At 41.8% G+C, this 8,202-nt stretch overlaps 1 long non-coding RNA gene across 1 annotated transcript; it reads left to right on the top strand.

The window, feature by feature from the left end:
• Positions 1-2,197: 2,197 nt before the first annotated feature.
• Positions 2,198-7,567, top strand: LOC109964665 (uncharacterized). Its single transcript, XR_002275539.1, has 3 exons — positions 2,198-4,518; positions 5,316-5,473; positions 7,211-7,567. It is a non-coding gene; the product is annotated as an uncharacterized LOC109964665 (long non-coding RNA).
• The last annotated feature ends 635 nt before the right edge of the window (positions 7,568-8,202 follow it).

Genomic DNA, 8,202 nt, shown 5'->3' with positions numbered 1-8,202 from the left:
AAATCTGCTTGTGCGTGCATGTGTATAAGTGTGGGGTATGTAGACTTGGAGGTACTGGAAGCTCTTATGTTTTATTGAAAGCATTATTTCAGCAAGCGTGGCTCCTCGGGTTATTGAGACCTGGAACATGCTCATATACATAGATATGCACTGTAGGTGATAAAAGACACAATGTAAGTATTATCACACTCTCTGCCTTACCCTGACACACACACACACACACAAGTGCATCCCACCATGTCCCAAAAGCTTGCCAGCCCATATGGCTTTTTGATAATAAGTAACGCGTCTCCTGTGCTCCCTAGCTAGGCAAGCCAGAGGAATGCACATCCGTCCAGTTCACACCCTCTGTGTATCTGCTTCTTCTTTCTCTTTTTTTTCCTCTGTCTGTTTGCCATTCTCTGCCTTTTCCTGCTTGACTCTGAGGCATTGAGTGAAGGACCCTCTGTTAAAGTGAAGAGGTATGTGTCTGAGTGTATGTTGGCACCCTAGTGTGTGTTTGTGTGTTCGAGGTGTGCCAAAGAAACCAGTCTGACGAGTTTGTGAAGAGCTTGTCCGTGGGATGGAGGGAAGAAGGGAAGTAAAGAGAGGGGAAGTGGAATGGAAAAAGGGAGGAGTGTGGATGAAATGAAAGAGAAAATAAACAGTCATGTGAGAGAGAGAAAAAAAGGGGATCTGCATTTAGAAAAACCTTTGCTTGGTGGAGTTTGCTACATCTTCCTCCTAATCTCTCTGTGTCTGAAATGGCAAATGTAAATGTGACCAAACACGGCTCCCTTGTTTCTTCTGTCACTCCCCTTGCTCTACTCTTCCCAGGCCTCCCACCTCTCTGTCTCTCTGTGGTGCAGTGGGACAGCCAGTGAGGCCTGCAGCAGTAGTGCTAAGCCCGGGCCTGGATTTGGAGCACGGATGCTCTCGCTTGAGCGTGATCCAGGCCCCCTGAGGTAGGAGCAGAGGGTGGAGGGTAGAGGGGAGAGTGAGGGAGGGAGGCAGGGAGGAGAGCAGCAGACGCAGCGAGCAGCATAGTTCTGGATCACCTTCAAAGAGCTCCAATCCCAATGGAGAGACTGGATTCCTCTGTGGAGAGACGGAGGGAAAAGGGGCAGGCTACAGAGGGAGGGAGAGGGAAAGACATGGGAGAAACGAGTCAAGAGGAAAGTGTGAAAAGAGAAAGGAAAGAAGTGGTTTGGGTTGTAACTTCTTTACACAATTTTTCTCCCTCTCTCTTTTTTCCTCCCTCCACAGCATGCATGCACTTGCCCTTCATACAACAGGCTATATGATCTATCTGTGTGCCGGAGCAGGGAGACACTGGAAATCTGGCCTGCACAAAGGCATTATCATGCCTCCATGGAGCTTTGTTTAAAGCTGGTATATGTGGCTCAGGAGGTAGAGTAGCGGGTTGTTTCCTAACTGGAAGGTTGGCGGTTCAATTCCCTGCTTCCTTGAGCAAGACAGTAAATCCCCAGTTGCTCCTGGTGATGTCACCAGTGTGTAAATAGTGTGAAAGCGCTTTGAGTATGCTGCAATGCACAGAAAAGCGCTATACAAATATAAGACCATTTACTATGCGTATGTATGCCTCCATTTGTGTCTGATAAGGATGAGTAGAAGTTTACCTGCTCAGGCTTCCCACTCTCTAGAAAGATTTCCTAACACAGGCATATGCACATGCTCCCAAATGTACCTCCAAAAATCCAAGGACATTGCAGAGTTCCACCTATGCATCTCATTCTTGTGCAGGTAGTAGATGACTTTCAAACTCTGCACCTATAAGCCTCTCATAGATAAAAATAAATGTGTGTGTCATTTAGGAAACCTTGTATTTGTTCAGTTGGAGTCATTCATATTCACTCCAGGTGAAACTGGAGGCAAATAGCACATTTTGTATTATGGTTTGTATACAACTGTGCGTTTCTGTGTGTGCATCAGTGACAGACCTTCATCCTGAGACGTGGTCAGCAGTTTGTTCTGCATCAGTTAGAGGCTCTGTGTTCCTCAACGCAAGCGTGAAGAGAGAATTAACATGCAGTGGCACATTCCCACCAGCGTATTATTACACACAAGCACCCCAGCTGGAACAGTCCAAGCATGTTTGTGTGTGTGGATATCTCATGCGTGTATATGCATGCGCTCATAGGTACAGTTGAGTGCAAAAGTTTGTATCCCCTTACTTTGAAATGGTAGAGCAAAACTATTTTTTTTTTTTCCCCACTAACATAATATTTAATGCACATTCAGCTAGTGCAGCTGTTCTTTCATCAACTGAAGTAACAAAAATGGTCAGGGAGTGTATAAAAAAGAAAGTCATATCAGTGAAAAGTTTGCATCCCCCTTCATGTAATGTTCTTTATTACTTTGTATGTCTTCCCTAACCTCTTCCAACCTCTTTGAGCAGCATTTGTATCATTTCAGCTGTAATTTTAGCCCATTCTCCATGGTACTAGCTTCATGGGGCAAATTATTCCAATTCAGAAAGTGCTTTACTTTTCTCCCTAAACGTATGCTTTTTGCTTTGCCGTCCTCTTCTCTTTCAAGGACTATGCTCTGACCACAGCCATTTTCCTTAGTCTCTACTTTGCCTAAGAAAACACAACACAGTTTCCATAGAACATGCATTAAATGGGAAAGAAAATATACAGTATAGACTTACTGAAGAAAGTGAAAAAAGTCTTGTAAAGACAACAGGATCTAAAGATTTCCTGCACTCCTCACACATACAGTCTGACAAACACATGTTCAGTGGCTTCAGTGCAGACTTTTCTTGTAAAGGCATCTAGTAGAAGTCTATATGTGCAGTGGGTACTAATAATGTCTTGACAACAGCGTTAAATACAGTGCATGGTTATAACAAATGAAACATCACTCTAATTGCTTGACTTTGTGGTGGATTGTGTTTTTAATACTAAAGTTTTGGAGCAGCTTGTAATTAGAGTGAAGCAGAATGATTAAAAGTGATCATAATTTGAACTCTCCCAATAGTAAAATTGATCATGTCAGATGTTGAAGCCACAAAGGCTAAACCCCCTTTTTTTCAGCCTGAAGCCAGTATTTTAAAGTCAACCAAAAAGTCAGTTTGCCTTGGCAAACGGCCAAAGGTGTCCTCAGGTGTCCTCAGGTGCAAAGTTACCTGACAACCAACTTTGAAAAGTTTCATCTTGGCTATTTGATTTTTTTATTTGCTCTATAACTATCTGTTCTAAATAGTCAAATGTAGCAAGCGAGCAAGTTGCAACTTGCAACTCTTAGTGTGCATGTGATGCAATGAAGACAAAATGATCCGCCTACAGTGTATTCAGTCTATTGTTGTAGATTTTGTATTGAAATCTATATTTAATGGTAACATTACCTACTCAGTACTATTACATATATTTTAGGTCTGAGCCTGAAAATGAGCCTGTACTCAGCTCAGACACCCTCAGGTTGTTGGCCTAGGGCCAGGCTGCAGACCCTGATTAAATCATACTGTGGTATTATATTATTATGTTATTAACATCTCTGTCTTAAAACAGTCGGTGTCATGCTCCTCAAAATGTTTTGAGGTATGAACGCATCCAGACATGTTAAAAGAGCCACTATGTTCTTTGAAAAGTACTTCTCAAAAAGATATGCATCATTCATGATCACTCATCATTATTATGTTAGAAGTGATTAGAACATGCCTAACCCTCTTAGGGATTATTAGATTGAATTCAGGCCAGGAAATGTACCACACACAACCACAGCATTGCCAGAATCCATCAGTTTGGCATCACTTGTCTCCCTTTTTTCTATACTTTGATTACACTCTGCATAAATATGGAATATAGTTTCACATATTGTGTGTCACTTTTGTTTTGTTTTTTTATATCAGTGGGCCCCTGTCAGGCAAAAAAGTCTCCCATTTTTGCCAAGGTATGCCCTCCTCCCCTCTCTCATGGGAAGCAAAGCTCTATACTCGCTTGTAAATAGTGAGATAAGTGTGGTTTACCCGTAGCTGGGGTGTGAGGTGCGCTCACCACCGCCCTGACATGTCTCTGCCAAAGCCCAATAGGGGTGTAATTACCTGAGACTGGGTCAGCACTTTATCCTGAGTAAAAATACCTGCCTACTTATAGAAGGGGAATAGAGAAGGCAGATCCATGCAGCCTGTCTTCACACACCCAGCTAACTGCTTCTCTAAATTCCTCCTCTAGTAGCTTCTCCTTTATTCGTTTAGAAGAGTCATATAGCATTACATAACAATTAATGCTTAATGTGAGTTGTTGTTAACGGGGACTCCCAAACAAAACCTTTCCATCTTCTTTGGGCTGACCTACAAAACACTTGCCATGGGTTCACTTTACCACTCTCTACCTCTAACTGCAGCCGACTTTCAGTCCAGTATCTTTCCACATTCACTGTATTCCCCTACTCCACCCCATTCACACCACATCTGTCTCTCTGCCCTCTGAGTCAAGGACAGCGAGGGCTGAGCAGACATCCAGAGGACAGCTCTACACCAATCAGGAGACAGAGGGAGCCTGTGTCAATTAAATGGTATGTGCTTATTCCGCAAATCACAGACACGTTCTCCTTTCCCCTTCCACCCTCTGGCTGTTGCCTCCCCTCTCTGTCATTTAATGCAGCATAATCATCCTCATTACCTAATGAGACCCTACTGTACACACACACTCTCCTTCTTTCTCTCTCTCTTCTCTTTACACATGTGGCTAAAGAACAGCCACGTGCTCATGAAGAATGCCATAGTGAATGTAGTGCATGATCACCTGAACCTGTACTGCAGTGTCAAAAGTGTAGCTGTGGCTTTCACCGCCACAACACTGTAAAGCCTCTAATAACACAGTAATACTACTGTAGTGAATATTATCAACAGGACAGTGAGCACTGAATTAGGCTGGCAGCTGTGTATTTGTGTGTGTGTGTGGGGGGGCAAACCCCTTATTAGCTCCCTTCAATGAATCTACTTACATAATCTCTTTAAAAGTGCTGCAGCCCAAGCCCAGTCTGCCTAAAACCTGACACGTGATTGAGTTCAATCCCCAATAAACCAAAAATATGGGGTCCCAAGAACTCCATACACCACCCCCCATTGTATGTGCAGGTATTGTTGTTAGGTTTTTCACTGTGCAGAATGTTACACAGCCATAAGGCGTACACTATGCATTATACACTCTGCCTTATTCAGACACTTACAGTATCTCCTTGTCCTGCCAATCGTACACTTGTGCCTCTGATCCCAGTGCAGTTTTTATCCATTTTACAGCCTCTGTTCTGTCTAACCCTGGTAATAGAGCACCGTTCTGCTCTTTTTATTTTTTGATGTTTTTCCATAGTGCCTCTTGCCTCCAAACCACTCACAGATGTTGGCAGCGGGGAGCGCTGTGGCAAATCCAAATGAGGAAATCTAAATAGAGATCAGACTGTAAAATAAAAAAGAAGGCCCAGAGAAATAGAAAACTTGGAGAAAGCAAGAGAGCAATGTCAGAACGTGGTGAGTGTTTGAGACAGAAAGCAGAAAGCAGTGATTGAGCATTAATATAGAATTAATAGATATGGGGAAAATACTTACTAGGCATGTAAGAGCAGTGATGTAATTTGCTTTTTCTTCTGTGTAACTTGGATTCAGTCTCTTTATTTTGTTTTGTCACAGAATCACCTCTTCTGATTTGTTTCCCAAACAGTAGATTAACACAGGCAGAGTTTTGTTCATACTAGAGAGTTTCAGAGTCAGTGTTCTTGATGCTGAAGATAATGTTAGAATTTTATCTTCAGACAAAACACGACCTAGCAGAAAACAAACATCTTCACAAACAACTGAAGCTTTTCAATAGCTGATGGTGAATTCTCTTTTGGTTCAAAACCACAACCTCATGTTGGCCTTTCCACTTTTAGTTGCCATTGGCAGATTTTTCTATTAAGTACCAGCTATAGTAAACTATATATGAATAACATTATAACACAGACTGAATAACACTGAATTTACCTACACTGGAAAACAGTTTGCCTGTGCTGAAGGTAGATTTGGCCAGGCACAATGGCGGCTGCTCCCTCCACCTGTTTTACAGGAAGTAGCCTTGTCACACTGGGTCAGAGAGGAAATGTGTTGAAATGCCACATCCTGCTCCAAGCTCAGAGCCAGAGTTGACTACACCTAATGCTTATTATGTCCAGACACCTCCTAGGGAGAGAAAAAGCACGGGGGGGGCTATGTGTTTGTAGTCATGCCACTCCCTGCACAGTGATTGTAAAGATGAGTGACCTGTCTCTCCCATCCCATTTTTCCTCTCCCTCCCTCCCTCCTCTTCTTCTCCTCCAACCTGCACCTTATTTATTAATGGATCCATTCAATTATTTACCTCGCATCTTAGGGCGACAACAGGCCAGAGCACAGCGCACAAGGTGGAAATGATATAGTACACATGCACACAGAAGGTGCTCATGCAAGGCAGTCTGCGGACACAGTAGTTAACTGACTAGTAAGTTATATTCTACATCTGCATTAGTTAATGGGAAATAATCCGTACAGACATTATGACCAAGATATTGGCTGAAATGTGTTTATTTTATTTTTATTAATCATTTAGATTACTAAATGGTAGAAACTCTGCTGGTCAGAGAATAGTGATGAGATTTCCCAAAGCCCAAGATGATATCTTTGTTTTCAAACTGTTCGTTTTTTTTTTCCAGAAATTGGTCTAAAATGTATGGTACAGTGCATTTGTTCTAATGTCTCTTTCATGCCACCTTTATACTTTTTACTTACACACATTTGATTGTTATATTTACTTGTCACTTTACAAATCCAGTTTTTACAAGCTAACAGTATATAAAGTAGTTAAATTTAGGTCCAGCTTGACCGACTAAAACATGATGTATCACTCAAAGTGTCACGTTTCTCTGCATTGTGAGTACTTTTACTTTACTTTAGGTATATTTTGCTACTTTTAGTTAGGTGCCATTGTGAAAGTAAGACTTCCACTGTAGTTGAATACGTTTAGATTGCAGCATTTCTTCTTTTACTTGAGTGAAAGATTCTTTTGCCAGTGATTTTCAGTGAAAGTCAGCACTGTTCAATGGCATCACATGTCCTGATGAAATATGATCTGTATACCTGTAAAAGTCACTATAGCGTCCTGTTTGCAGTAGAGGATGATGGTTCAAACGTATCACTGACCGCTCATTGTCTGCTCTTCTGCTCTTATCTTCTCCCTCTGGCTCTATCCCCAAGGCGGCCAGACATGGATCAATCTCTCCCCAGAATTGGGTTTCACATACCGGAAGCAGAGATGTACACATGGGTCACTTCATCGACTCACTGCGGCCATGGCCATAGGTATCCATCATACAGACCATTGACTGGTTGTGACCATGAAATTACAAATTCATCACAAAGAGAGGCGGCTGTGGACGAGGTCAGCGGAAAGCAGCAACTGCTTCTCGTCTGCAACCGGGTGGAAATGGAGCCGTCTGAGATACTATAGCTTATTTGATTTAATTACAGCATAATGCCAATATGGAGTTACAAAGATTTTCATTGGAACTCCATATTGTTGTGTAAAATAACAATTTCTTCCAATTCCTATATCAAAACCTAGAATGAAAAACATGTAGTAAGCATGAACTTTACATTTAAATTTAGGTGAGTGTGTCTCTAATATATGTGTTTTGTTTATATGTATGTAATACTTTAAGCCACCTACCATACTGGCCATGTACTGTAAGAAAATATATTTATCTTCATCTTTTTGTTCCTAATTATGGGTTGATTATACTGTATGTTATTTGTAATAATTGTGTGTGTGTGTGTTCCTGTACTTGCTACAGAGAGAGGACACTTCTGGAAAGTGGGGACATTTTGGCTGGTCCTCATTTTGGAGGCTTAAGACTTGGTTTTAGGGTTCAGGTTAGAATTAGGCTTAGTTAAGGCTTAGGGTAAGGGTTATGGTTAGGCATTTAATTTTGATGTTTTAGGGTAAGGGGCTAGGGAATGCATTATGTCAATGAGTGTCCTCACAGAGATACAAGTACAAGAGTGTGTGCGTGTGTGTGTGGGGTGTAACAGGCTGAAGACAGTTAACAGATGTAGTGATGCTGTGTGAATCTGAACTCCAGAGAGAAATGAGTTTTGCTGAGGAATTAAGGAGAGAAGATGAAGAGAAGGATAGAAAGTGAGATGAGGGAAAGACAAGGAGAAGATGATGATGAAGATTGATTGTCTTT

This window comes from Monopterus albus, unplaced genomic scaffold (assembly GCF_001952655.1).
Source record: "Monopterus albus unplaced genomic scaffold, M_albus_1.0 scaffold91.1, whole genome shotgun sequence".
Lineage (NCBI taxonomy): Eukaryota > Metazoa > Chordata > Actinopteri > Synbranchiformes > Synbranchidae > Monopterus > Monopterus albus.
The sequence above is the reverse complement of the archived record's forward strand: the minus strand, read 5'-3'. Positions and strand labels throughout refer to the sequence as shown.